Source organism: Canis aureus, chromosome 28 (genome assembly GCF_053574225.1).
Source record: "Canis aureus isolate CA01 chromosome 28, VMU_Caureus_v.1.0, whole genome shotgun sequence".
Taxonomy (NCBI): Eukaryota; Metazoa; Chordata; class Mammalia; order Carnivora; family Canidae; genus Canis; species Canis aureus.
Window position 1 is genome coordinate 12,734,208 of NC_135638.1, and position 13,373 is coordinate 12,747,580.

Sequence of the window (13,373 nt, forward strand, 5' to 3'; positions counted from 1 at the left end):
ACAGGATTAGGAGTCTTGTGTGAGACATAAGTATGCAGGCAGTGATGATATGTGGTAGGTGCTAGGATGGAGAAAGACAGTGAGTTATGGAGAGAGTAAAGATGCAATCTCATCAGGATTTGTGAGATTTGGGGGTTGGGTGTGCAATTTTTCTTGAAAAGGGGATATCTAAAATGAGACCAGAAGGGTGATGATTAATTTTGTCAACCTGCTTGGGTCACAAAGTGCTCAAATATTTTATTAGACATTATTCTGGATGTGTCTGTGAGGCTATCTCTGAATGAGATTAACATTTGAATTCGAGACTGAATAAAGCCTATTGCTCTTCTTAATCTGAGTGTGCCTCATCCAATCCATTGGAGCCCTCAAGAGATGAAACAGGCAGAGTAAAGGAAAATTCATTCATTCTTTCTGCCTGTCTTTGAGCTGGGACATTGGTTTTCTTCTGCTTCATTTGGACTTGGACTCAGATTGGAATTTATACCATATTTATTCTATTGATTCTGTTTCTCTAAAGAACCCTAACTAATACAAAGGTAGAATAATAAAGATGGAGTAGAGAAAGACATGTGTCAGGCAAAGAATCAGGCTGGGTAAAATCTCTGAAACAGGATAGTGAATGAACTATTCCAGGAATTGGGAGTGGTTCAGTGGAACTGCAGCAGGGAATGCTGGGAGGAAGACTCAAGACGTGAGGCTAGAGTAGACAATTGGAACCAGATCATAAAGGAAACTGTGACCCAGGTTAAGGAGTTTAAACTTTAATTCTAGGGCACAAGGAAGCTATTCACACGTTTTAGGCACAAGGGTGACACGATAGAAATATCTGTGCCCGCATTTGTATTGATGCAAGAATCAGGCTAACAAAATAGGATGTTGTTGCCATAAATGGGGTAGATGATACTGATAGCCTAAAAGGTGGTAGGGCTACAGAGATGGAGAGAAAGGACTGTATTCAGTTAAAGAGGTAAAACTGAGAAGATGCAGTGATTGACTGGCTATGGGTCTGTTTATGGAGAAGGAAGCATTTGGATGATATCCAGTTTTTTTCAGAAAGTATGTAACTATATGGGTGGTGATGCCTTTCATTAAGATTTGTGTGGAGGGGGATCCCTGGGTGGCGCAGCGGTTTGGCGCCTGCCTTTGGCCCAGGGCGCGATCTGGAGATCCGGGATCGAGTCCCACATCAGGCTCCTGGTGCATGGAGCCTGCTTCTCCCTCTGCCTATGTCTCTGCCTCTCTCTCTCTCTCTCTCTCTCTCTCTCTCTGTGACTATCATAAATAAATACAAATTAAAAAAAATTTAAAAAAAATATTTGTGTGGAGGAAAGTTAATGAGTTCAGCTCTTCATAACTGTTGTTTAAAGGTCTGTAGCAAGGAACAATAGGCAGTTTAGAATGCAGACCATGGTATTCAGGAAAAAGACCTATATTGGTAGCACAGATCCAGAAGTCTTTGGAATCATTTGCAAATTTGTAATTATAGCTCTTGGACGGAATGAGATCCTTTCAAGTGAGAATACTTACATGGCATGCGTATATAGTAAACTGAATGAATATTAAAAATATGTAGAAGGATCAATAAGGCACTTTGTATATCTACTTTCCATTTTTAATACAACATTTCTGGTTAAAGAGTGGATTTTATGTAGACTGGAATCAAATGCTGAAAGTCATTCTGTGACAAAAGCTTATATAGAAAAAAAACTTGGGAAGGGAAAAGCCAGCATGGATCAAAAGATATAAAAAGATGTAACTAATATTACCTAGAGCGGATATTCAAGAATATACTGATATCAAATAAGATGTATTTTCTGTTAACTTCATATAACTTAATGAACACACAAGTGGCCATGATTTATCCTTTTTCTTCAAAATGTATTTGAACAATATATCTAGCTACCTGCAGTGAAACATGACTACATATTTTATCTCAAGGTGAAATGTGAAGTTCCCATTTCAAAAAACTTCATCATTTATGAAATAAAATTGTATCTTGATGGTAATCACACAGCAGATTTCATGCATCATGTTACATTCAATTACTGTTAAATTGGTCAAACACCAGTATGTACTATTAATACGATGGATCAGTCAAAAGGCCAAATAGTGAGTCTAAAAATATCAATATCATAACAATTCATTATTGAGTGCACATCGCTCTTCAAAAATTGTATTTTTTTAAAAGATTTTATGTATTCATGAGAAGAGAGAGAGACGCAGAGACACAGGCAGAGGGAGAAGCAGGCTCTCCACGAGGAGCCTGATGAGGGACTCAATCCCGGACCCCGGGATCACGCCATGAGCCAAAGGCAGACACTCAACCGCTGAGCCACCCAGGCATCCCCAAAATTGTATTTCTTAAATACTATCTAAATAAAGCTAATATAGCTTCATTTTTTCCATTCCAACTTTCTCTTATTATTTAATGCTGTGGCTCACTTACCTTTTTTCCCCTCTCCTTTCAAGTTTAGGACCCTAGCCTCTTGAGAACTATAACAAAGAAGTCAATTCCTAAACAAGAACATTTTCAGCATATATTCAGAGGAGAACAATAAATACATTTAAGCATAAACTACTTCACAGGAAATGGAGTAAGGAAAAGTTGAGATGGAAATATAAGGGTAATAATTTTAATACTAATACTTGTTGAATGATGTTATATGACGGGCATTTTCCCAAATACTTTACTTGTTAATTAAATCCAAAAATATGAATATTAAAATGGTTCAGAAGAAATGGTGGCCAGAAATAAAGAGACAGAAAATAATATTTCTTGAATACCAACAAGAAAGTGTACCAGATCTTTGTATATATTAATAAATTTACTCCTCTCAACAAGCTTACCAAGTAAAAGTAGAATTCAAAGATGGATCTATTTGGCCACCAAATCCTCATGCTTTCCTCTGGCTGCTGCTTTTACGCATGTTCTGTAGCTTCCTGGGGAGGGAGAGACCCCTGGTCCTAAGGCAGCTCTAAACCCTGCTGCTGGGGAAACTAACAAAAGACAAAAAAAGACTTTGGAATTAAAAAGGAAAGATTGATTTAAAACAAAATACAGCAAAAGATGTCAGAATTGATGACTTACTAAATAAAGGAAAACAAAAAGGAACCTTGTCAATGATACAGTCAGTGGATACCCAAATTAAGAATCAATGATGAATTTTCAGTAGTGAAAATTGAGGTGCTGCTGTTTTGAACAAGAGTAAATGTATTCATATAACTTGAGACAATAGAAGGTCATCTTTTCTGATAAACAAAGGTCTATGGAAGACACATTGCTAGCTAGCCTCTTTCTAAAACAGTAAAATATTATTAATATTACAAAATACTGGCCCTTTCAACAAAATCTTCCATATATATTTTAAATAAGCCGGTAGTAGTTTAAAATATAATATGCAAATATGGTGACTTTTAGTTGCATTTAAAGAGTAAATTTTTAGAGAACTTGGCCTAAAATAAGAAAAAGTATTAGAGAAAGGCCAGGTTTTGTCTTACACACATACAGAAAAAAAGAAAAAAAAAAAAAAAAAACCACATAGGTGTAATTCCAGGACTCAGAGGAAAGACCAAATCAGAAGGTCATTAAGAGCTAACTTCTTCTGTTCCATAGATCAAGAATTTTATCCTGAGATCCATTATATTGTGGAAGAAACTTTTAAGAGAAGACATAATTCTAATTATTATTACTGGATTTTAAAAATATGTCCTTGGAAAAAATATGTCCCATGAAATAAAAGTAGAGGTCAAAACCTCTCCCATGACAGATGTATATGGAAAAATGGTATTGAACATCCAGGGCTAGGAAGAGAGAGAATCAGTATTTCCCATTAGTGGCAGGTATAGAGTCTGTAATTTTTCTCATGGTATATTATTGAAAGGATATATGGGGGAGGTCACCTGCGTTGCTCAGTTGGTTAGGCATCTGACTCTTGGTTTCAGCGTAGGTCTTGAGCTTAGGGTCGTGAGTCCAAGTCCCACACTGGACTCCATGCTGGATATGGAGTCTACTTTAAAAAAATAAATAAATAAAAGAGATATATGGGAAAACACTGAGTCATTATGCTTTCATTGCAGGTGAAAATAAAATTGCAACCCTAAACTACTTATCTCTCATCCTAGTTAAAATAGGATTGCCCCTGGAGTTTCATTTTAAAGGACTAGAAGTTGACAGATCAGAGGACAAGTTGAGAAATTCTTCTTGACTCTAATAGTGCAATGAGCTACAATACAATATTAAAGAAGTACCAAGAGACAGACCAGTTTGAGTTGGTTCTCTCCATTCAATTGTTAGCAATATATAAAAAATTATACCTGCACCACAATCTGCTACAGTAGATACAAAATCAAATAGATACATCTACTTGAAGAAAAAAAAAAGACCGTTAATGGTGACACCATTAAATTGCAATGTACTCTTCTATAATTCCATTAATTTTCCTTAAATTTGCAAAAGTGTAATTTAACTCTCCTTAAATTTATAATTTTAATAAATATTAAAAACTTTTTAAGTGAAAAAATAAAATTTGTCAATTTTCTCAAGGTTGTCACAGTTTTTTTTAAGGAAACACAAAAGGGAAAGTTATTTAAAATAAAGAACAGAATTTAAATAACATACCTATCTAAATCCGCAAATATCTAGACCTGCATATATTTTATATAATGAATTGATTTTTACCCTAGGTTTTCCTTGTTTTAATTCATTCCACGTTCCTTCTCCATCACTTGATTTAAGTGCCCAGAGTTTTACTGTTTTTATAGAAAAGATCTCTTGACACTATGCCTTTGACTGAATGACATGCAGAGCACACACCCACAAGAAAAATTTTTTTAAAAGGATGTCAAAGAACATGACATGATAACATCAAACAAAGTTTAATATCCTTTTGATAATTTCAAAATTCAAACTCCACAAAATTTGCTTTGCCTCTGACAGTTTAACCTTGTGAACTACAGCATGTTCCTTTTTTTAATTATGGAAATTTTCAAACATACACAGATGTGAAAAAAATATAATGAATACACATTTTATCTACCACTTACCCTAACAATAACATTTATTAAAGTTATATGCCCTTATTAAAGAAACTGAACTTTGAACCACAAATATATACTGTATATTACTTCATACATTATAATTTAGAATTAAACTGGACCCCATAAACCTAAGAGCTTAATATATTTCCCTTTCATTAAACTACTGAGTTTGGGGATCCCTGGGTGGCTCAGCAGTTTAGTGCCTGCCTTTCTTTCGCCCAGGGTGTGATCCTGGAGTCCCAGGATCAAGTTCCGCATTGGGCTCCCTGCAAGGAGCCTGCTTCTCCCTCTTCCTGCATCTCTGCCTCTCTCTTTCTCTGTGTCTCTCATGAATAAATAAATAAAATCTTTAAAAAAATAAATTACTGAGGGATCTAGTTAAACCTAAAATTTTATGTATGTAGGTACATACATAGTTACATATAATATAATATTTATAAATGAGATATCTATATATCCTCTACCCTCTTTTTTTTTAGTATTTCAAGTTTCTATTTAAATTCTAGTTAGTTAATATATGGTGTAATATTAGTTTCAGGAGTAGAATTTAGTGATTCATCACTTACATATAACATCCAGTGCTCATCACAAGTGCCCTCCTTAATGCCCATCAACCATTTTGCCCATCTTTCTGCCCACCTCCCCTCCAGCAACTCTCAGTTTGTTCTCTACAGTTAAGAGTCTCTTATGAAAAAAAAAAAAAAGAGTCTCTTATGATTTGCCTTCTTCTTTTTTTACCTTTCCCCTTTGCTCATCTGTTTTATTTCTTAAATTACACATGAGTGAAATCATATGGTATTTGTCTTTGACAGACTTATTTACTTAGCATAATTCACGCTAGCTCCACCTATGTCATTGTAAATCTCTACGCTCCTTTTGTTTTTTTTTTAATTAAAAAAATTTTGTTTGAAGTAGGCTCCATACCCAGCAGAGCCCAATGTGGGGCTCAAAACCACGACCCTGAAATCAACACCTGAGCTGAGATCGAGTCCAGTGTTTAACCAACTGAGCCACCCATGTGCCCCCTACCCATTTTTTCCCTCTACTCTCTTTTTTAAAGAATGAAATACTTTGTGGGTTCTGACTTCAACTGGAAAATGTAATACTGGAATTCTAGTTCTGGGTCTACTATAGCAAACCAGATAAACCCATGCAAGTCACTTTTTACATCTTCTGGCATCAGTGTCCTCCTTTCATGGGTTGAGGTTAAACTCATCTTCAGCTGTAGGATGTCTTCTCTCCCTTTTTTAAAAAATAGATTTTATTTATTTGACAGAGAAAGAGAGAGCACAAGCAGGAGGAGTGGCAGGCAGAGGGAGAGGGAAAAGCAGGCTCCTTGATGAGCAGGGAGCCCAATTACTGCTCATACTGCTCGGATCATGACCCGAGCCAAAGGCAGACCCTTAACTGACTGAGCCACCCACCCCAGGTGCCCCTAAGATGTTTTCTCAAAAGAGTACATTATAGTTGTATGCATACCAAGTTTATAATTATTATTTGAGCTCCTGCTCTAATTTATGCAACTTCATCACAAAATTTGCATTTTTCTTTTGTTAAAGTTGCAAATTAATTGTTCAAATGTGCAGAACATATGCAAAACTAAAGGAAAAACAACTGACAACCAGGAAATACATTGTATACGACATCTTAAACATTTTTTTAAGATTTTTATTTATTTGTTTGAGAGAGAGAGAGAGAGACAGCTCAAGTGCATGAGGGGGAAGGAGTAGAAGGAGAGGGAGAAGCAGGCTCCCCACTGAGCAGGGAGTCAGATGTGGGGTTGGATCCCAGAACCCTGAGATCAAGACCTGAGCCAAAGGCAGATGCCTAACCAACTGAGCTACCAGACACCCCAAATTAAACTTTTTTAAAAGATTTATTTATTTATTCATTCATGATAGAGAGAGAGAGAGAGAGAGAGAGAGAGGCAGAAGACACAGGCAGAGGAAGAAGCAGGCTCCATGCCGGGAGCCCCACACGGGACTCGATCCCAGGACTCCAGGATTGCGCCCTGGGCCAAAGGCAGGCGCTAAACCGCTGAGCCACCCAGGGATCCCCTAAACTTTTTTTCAATTAAATATTTTTTGAAAATTATTTCAGTATGTCATGAGGAGAATTCTTCAAGAATGTAGTAGAACTTTTTGCAAAGTCTTCCATCAGTAGTATGAGACTGCAAAAAAACATACACAAATGAATAAGCCAAAAGAAAACATTGAGTATTCCCTAACGACAGTAAAGAACATTATCCCCAGATTAAAAGGAAAGTCTTCAATTTTGAAGACTCCATTAGAGCTCAGAAATGAATTTGTATTCATGATCTATGTTCCACTACCCACAGATATAGTGGCTTAAAGCAACATGACTTTATTAGCTAACAGTTCTGTAGGTGGGAAGACTGACACGGATCTTACAGGGCTAAAATCAAGGTGTTCACATGGCTGCTTCCTTTCCGTCAGCTCTACGGGAGATTCCATTTCCTGCTTATTCGAGTGTGGGCAGAATTCAGTTCTAGATGAATGTAGGACTGAAGACTTGGTGTCCTGGCTGTCAACATCTGGGTCACACTTAGGTCCTAGCGATCTCTCCCCAGTGCCTGCACATAAAGCACAACACCTCTGAACCAGCAGTGGGTATCAAATTCTTCTCACTTGGCCATCTCTCTCTTACACAGCCAGGAAAAATTCTCTGACTTTAAAGGCATGTGTGATAAGATTGGGCACACATGGATAATCTAGTATAATCTCCCTATCTCAAGGTCAATAACCTGAATCACACCTGCAATGTCAGGTACAATATTCACAGGCTGGGGATCAGGACATGGATATCTTTGGGGGGGGGGGCATTATTCCACCTACCACAGAAATGTATCTTTAAAAAGAGCAGTAATTGGTCTGCTCCTCAAATTCCAAACTCAGGAATAGCACCCTGCATTGCACACAAAACCTAAAATGGCTACTCATATTATTGGGCTTCCAAAGATTAAAAAGATAAAATTGGGAAAATTTCTGACTTCATGGAGATACTGCCACTTATTCATTGGTCTATTTACTTGTTCATGTATTCATCCATCTATTAAATGTTTATTATGTTCCAGGCACTACACCAGGTGTTAAGGAAACACCTATAAATAAAACAGACATCATGCCAACTGCCATGGAACTTATGTCTAGAAGTTGGTACACACATTATACACTATATAAGTTTAAGTACTGTGAGTATGTGCTATGAATGAAAACATCCTAAGGCCTGTTATTGAGGGAACTACCATAGCACATGGTATCAAGAAAAGTGTCCCTAAGGAAGCAGCATTAAGTTAAGAAATGAAAGATTAGGAGTTTGCCTGAAAGGGTGGTGAAACTGAGGATAAAAAGAAGTTATGCAAGGCAGAGAGAACAGCATGTGAACAGGTTCTTAGTTATAAGGAGCATTCTCTATTTCAGGAATAAATAAAGGACAAGAGAGAGAATACAAAGACCAAGACTTCCTTAATATTTTTCAGAGTCTAGGTTAGAGTATCAGTGCAGACCCCTAACCAGCCCTTCTCCCTACCCCAGATCCATCATGCCCTTTAGAGTTTTCACACACACACCCACCCCAGTCTTCACATCCAAGTTCTATCCGTCCTTCCCAAACATTCATGTTTAAGGATCAGAAGACTTAATATTATTAAATGGCAATGCTCCCAAATTTGATCTTCAGATTCAACACAATTGCTAACAAAATGCCAGCTATTGACATTTTTGCAGAAATCAACAAATTGATCTTAAAGTTCATATGGGAATCCAAGGGACCCAGAATAGCCAAAATAACCTAGAAAAAATAATGCAGTTGAAGGACTCACACATCCAGATTTCACAATTTACTAGAAAGCTGTAGTTATCAAGCCACTGTGCTACTGCCATAAAAACTACAGATCAATAGAAAAGATTTTAGGTCCAGAAACAAACTGTCACACTTATGACCAACAAATTTTTGACGAGAGTACCAAGACTATCCAATGGGAAAGAATCATCTTTTAAACAAATGATCAAATGATGTTGGAACAACTAGATATCCACATACAAAAAGAGAGGGGCGGAGACAGAGAGAGAGAGAGAGAGAGAGAGAGAATTTGGATATCTTACTCATATCATATACAAAAATAACTCAAAATAAAATAAATGTGAAAATAAAATAAATGTGAGAGCTAAAACATTTAAACTTTTAGAAGAAAATACAAGAGTAACTATATCTTCAGACTAGGTGGTGATTTTAAGATGACTCAAAAACACAACAAAGAAAAAGGCAGATAAACTGGATTTCACCAAAATTAAAAACTTTGTTCAAGGAACACATCAAGAAAGTGAAAAACAATCCACAGATGGGAGATAATATTTGCAAATCATGTATCTGATAAGGGACTTGCATTCAGAATACATGAAAAACCTTTACAAGTCAACAAGGAAAAGATAAATATACCAATTAAAAATAGGCAAAGGATTAGAACAGACATTTGTCCACAGATCATATACAATAGCTAATAAGTGCATGAAAATATGTGCCATCGTCATTAGCTATCAGAGATATGCAAATAAAAACCAGGAGACCTCACTTCATATCTGCTACACGAACTCTGATCAAAAAGATAAAAGTTTTCGGTAAGGATGTAGAGAGATGAGAAATTTCACACACTGATGGCAGGCTTGAAAACAGTTTGGCAGTTCCTCAAATGGCTAAACACGAAGCACCACAGGGCCAAGCACTTCCTCCTAACTAAGAGAAATAAAGGCAAAACACACACACAAGAACTTACACGCAAATGCTGAGAGTGGCATTATTCATAACAGCCCAAACATGTTAACAACCCATCTACTTATTATAAGATAATAAAATTTGGCTTATGTATATAGTAAAATATTATTTGGTAATAAAAAGTGAAAAGTCAAGAAGTGTTGATCTTTATATACTACAAATGGTTGAAGCTCAAAACATCCTCAGTGGAAGAAGTCAGTCAAAGACAACATATTGTATTATTCCATTTATATGAAACATCCATAACAGGCAAATTTTAGATCTAGAAATATGTTCTTTTTTGGGATGTGTGAGATAAGGGCACAGGGCTTATTTTTTTTTAAGGTTTTTATTTATTTATTCATGAGAGACACAGAGAGAGAGGTAGAGGGAGAAGCAGGCTCCATGCAGGGAGCCCAACGTGGGACTCGATCCTAGGTCTCCAGGATCACACCCTGAGCTGAAGGCAGACGCTCAACCGCTGAGCCACCCAGGAATCCCCAGGGTTTCTTTTTTGTAATGGAACAGGGTTAATTTTTTGATTGATGAAAAAGTCCTAAAATTAGATCATGATGATAGTCATCCAGTTGTAAATATACTAAAATTAGTATAAAAATTAATTGCATTGTACACTTTAAATAAGGTTGATTTCCATGGTATGTAAACTATATCTAATGAAAACTATTTGGAAAAATGTCTATTAGAGATGTGTGTCCAGCACCCTGGCTGTTTTCTATGTTGTTTCAAACATACATTCCTTTATTGCTTTTAATCTTAATATGTTTACAAGGACAATTGTTAAATAGAAACTATCATAATGGCTATACTTATTTCATGCCTCATTTTAAAGAAAAGTTTCTAACACTTCATCATTAAGTAGTATGTTTGCTCTAGATTTTAGGAGATACTCAACTCATATCTCATGTCCTCCGTAAAGAGTTTTCAGACCACTCCAGTCTTGAATCATGTCTTCCTCTTTGAGTGCCTTTGGTATTTATTGTCTGCCTTATGGATGTAAAGATAATAATCTTTTCTGTTCTGATACTGCTTAACACAAAACAACCTTCGAAAAGTAAACTGAATGCCCATAAAACTTCCCAGACCAGACCCCAGCAGCATAGAATGAGCTGCTTAACCTTTAAACACCCACACCAGTCATTTAGCATATAGTACTGAACAGATTCAAAACAGCTTTTGTGTAATTATTAAGTAAGTTTTATGCATCTTTTATGACTAGATCTTATTTCTCTGGTTAAGATCCTGGTGGGCACAGACTGTGTTTATTTGTAGTTCCACGAAGTCCTCGATAAATATTGGTAAAATTGATGTAATACAGTCATTTTAAACACCTGTACTATCATTACCACCCCAGTGTTTTATATTGTATCCATCACTTCCATTTCTCCATAGGACACACATGATTTTCAGAGATGAAGGAATATAAATTGAGAGCATTGATTTAATCAGTGTGAGCCTAAGCTGGGAGATACTGCTGGACTTATCAATTAGCACAACCTCAAAATCAGCAACAAAATCATTTTGTAGATGAGGCCCTGCAGAATGCCAGTCCATCTGGAAAGGAGGCACATCCTTATTTACCTTTTATGCTTTTTTTTTTAATTTCACCATTCTGTTTTAATGGTCAACTGCTTCAGCTCCAATTCTGTGCAACCATAGAATCAAAGCAATTTTAAGAAGCTATTCTTGGGACCCCTGAGTGGCTCAGCGGTTTAGCGCCTGCCTTCCACCCAGGGCATGATCTTGGAGTCCCGGGATCGAACTCCGCATCGGGCTCCCTGTGTGAAGCCTGCTTCTTCCTCTGCCTGTGTCTCTCCCTCTCTCTTTCTCTGTGTCTTTCATGAATAAATAAACGAAATCTTAGAGGAAAAAAAGAAGCTATTCTTGAGGCAATTCAGGCCTATACTCACATTTTGAGGGTGAACAAAGACAAGAATAAATCATTCACCAAGTTCTTGTAGTGACCTGATATTAGTACAGTAGGTAAGCCTTCCTAATTGTGTTCTATTGATTGGGCAACTAAACTACTATCTACTTGTTTTGCTTTCCTGTTCTCATTCAAGATTTTCATTTAATGAACTGGTTGGTGAGATATGAATTGTTGCCATTCCTTGGGCCACAGAGTTAAACATATCCAGCCTTTATCAATAAGAATTATAGAGTCAGATTTTTAAAGTCTGCCAGTATCACCATAAAAATGTGAATAACATCCTTAGATCAAATAGTACATAAAAGAAACTTTAGCAATAAAAATTAATAGTGTATCCATTTACTGCCTTATGGTCTGCTGCTTATTGAATTAGTCCAGTTGCTGAGGATAAAATCATAAAGCTTACTAAAGAAAAATAACATAAAAATGTATTTGTTTATGATCTTTCAGTACCAAGAGAGGAATCAAATCTGTGATTTGAAAACCATTTTTCAAAAACATAACAGAATACAGAATAAAAAGCAATTTACCTTTACTCAGTAGGGTATGTTAAGACTGCAGGAATAAAGTGAAGAAACTCTCCACTATGTGCAGTTTTTCAAGGTGAAATAAAATCCTTGTCAAATCCCAGCAGTGAAAGGAAATGAGGAACGATGATTAATAACACTGTTGGCAGGACAAAATAAACCTTGAAATCTAAACAATCTTCCATCACACCAAAAGCACATGAATCTATTATCTCTTTGCATTTTAATTGTTGATTATTTCTTAAGTACTATTGAACTCTGTTTAAATGTGTGCAAATATTTTTCAGCATTAAAGGAAAATTATGGAAATTATTAGTGAGCCATATAAATACCTGATAGCTCTTATTGCTTTAAAGTATATATAAATCCTTTAGCTTCTCAGGTAGACACTTAGCAATTCCTGTATCAACATTGCTTACACACTGTGTCTGACATAGTTATAGGTGTGAGTAAAGTGTCCAGCTACATAAATTTCATTGCTATTTGGAATGCCCTAGAATAGGGTTCTGGACCATTACTTGGGATTACCAAGCCTATCCCTAAACAAACAACCAAACACAATCACAGATATCCTCTCCTTGAATTTTTCACCTAATTAACAACTCTTAGAAATTATTTTTCTTTTTTATCTTGGATTCATAGGTTTTTATCATAAATTCTGTCCTCTCTGAAATAGGATACTTCCATTCCATTGGGGATTGCTCAAATGTGAACACTGATTTTTCCTAATAAGAAAATAATAGTACTATTAAAGGAGAACTCTCATCCTATCAAATTATACGAACTAGCTGTTGTTAAAAAATGTATCCCCAAATGAACCAAACAATTTAGATTATTTTGTTTTTCACACACCATTACTGGAAAGGCGAATGTATTGGCAGGACACTCTCATCCATGTAATAATTCAGAGACCCAGGCTCACAGCAGCTCTGTATCTTCAAGGTCACCACTGATTGTCTCCCTGCGGGGTAGCCTGAAGGGTAATAAAACCAGGAATGGAAATGGTATGCAATACTTCCTCTCACATTACACTGGCTCAAATTCAGTCACAAAGCTACAAATACCTCCAAGGGAGGCTGAGAAATAAAATT

The 13,373-nt window shown here is 36.3% G+C and overlaps 2 long non-coding RNA genes across 6 annotated transcripts in view; one reads left to right on the plus strand and one right to left on the minus strand.

Moving 5' to 3' along the window:
- LOC144300420 (uncharacterized) overlaps positions 1–13,373 on the minus strand; it is a 245,578-nt gene that overhangs the window by 28,066 nt on the left and 204,139 nt on the right. For all 5 annotated transcript variants that reach the window (XR_013367047.1, XR_013367045.1, XR_013367044.1 and 2 more), the window contains 4 exons: positions 13,135–13,255; positions 12,286–12,421; positions 3,901–4,007; positions 2,848–2,997 (listed from right to left, as the gene is read on the minus strand). This is a non-coding gene — a long non-coding RNA (uncharacterized LOC144300420). The remainder of the gene's footprint in view (positions 1–2,847; positions 2,998–3,900; positions 4,008–12,285; positions 12,422–13,134; positions 13,256–13,373) is intronic.
- The window catches only part of LOC144300423 (uncharacterized), a 56,899-nt gene that overhangs the window by 26,987 nt on the left and 16,539 nt on the right, over positions 1–13,373 (plus strand). The gene's annotated exons all lie outside the window — the stretch shown is intronic.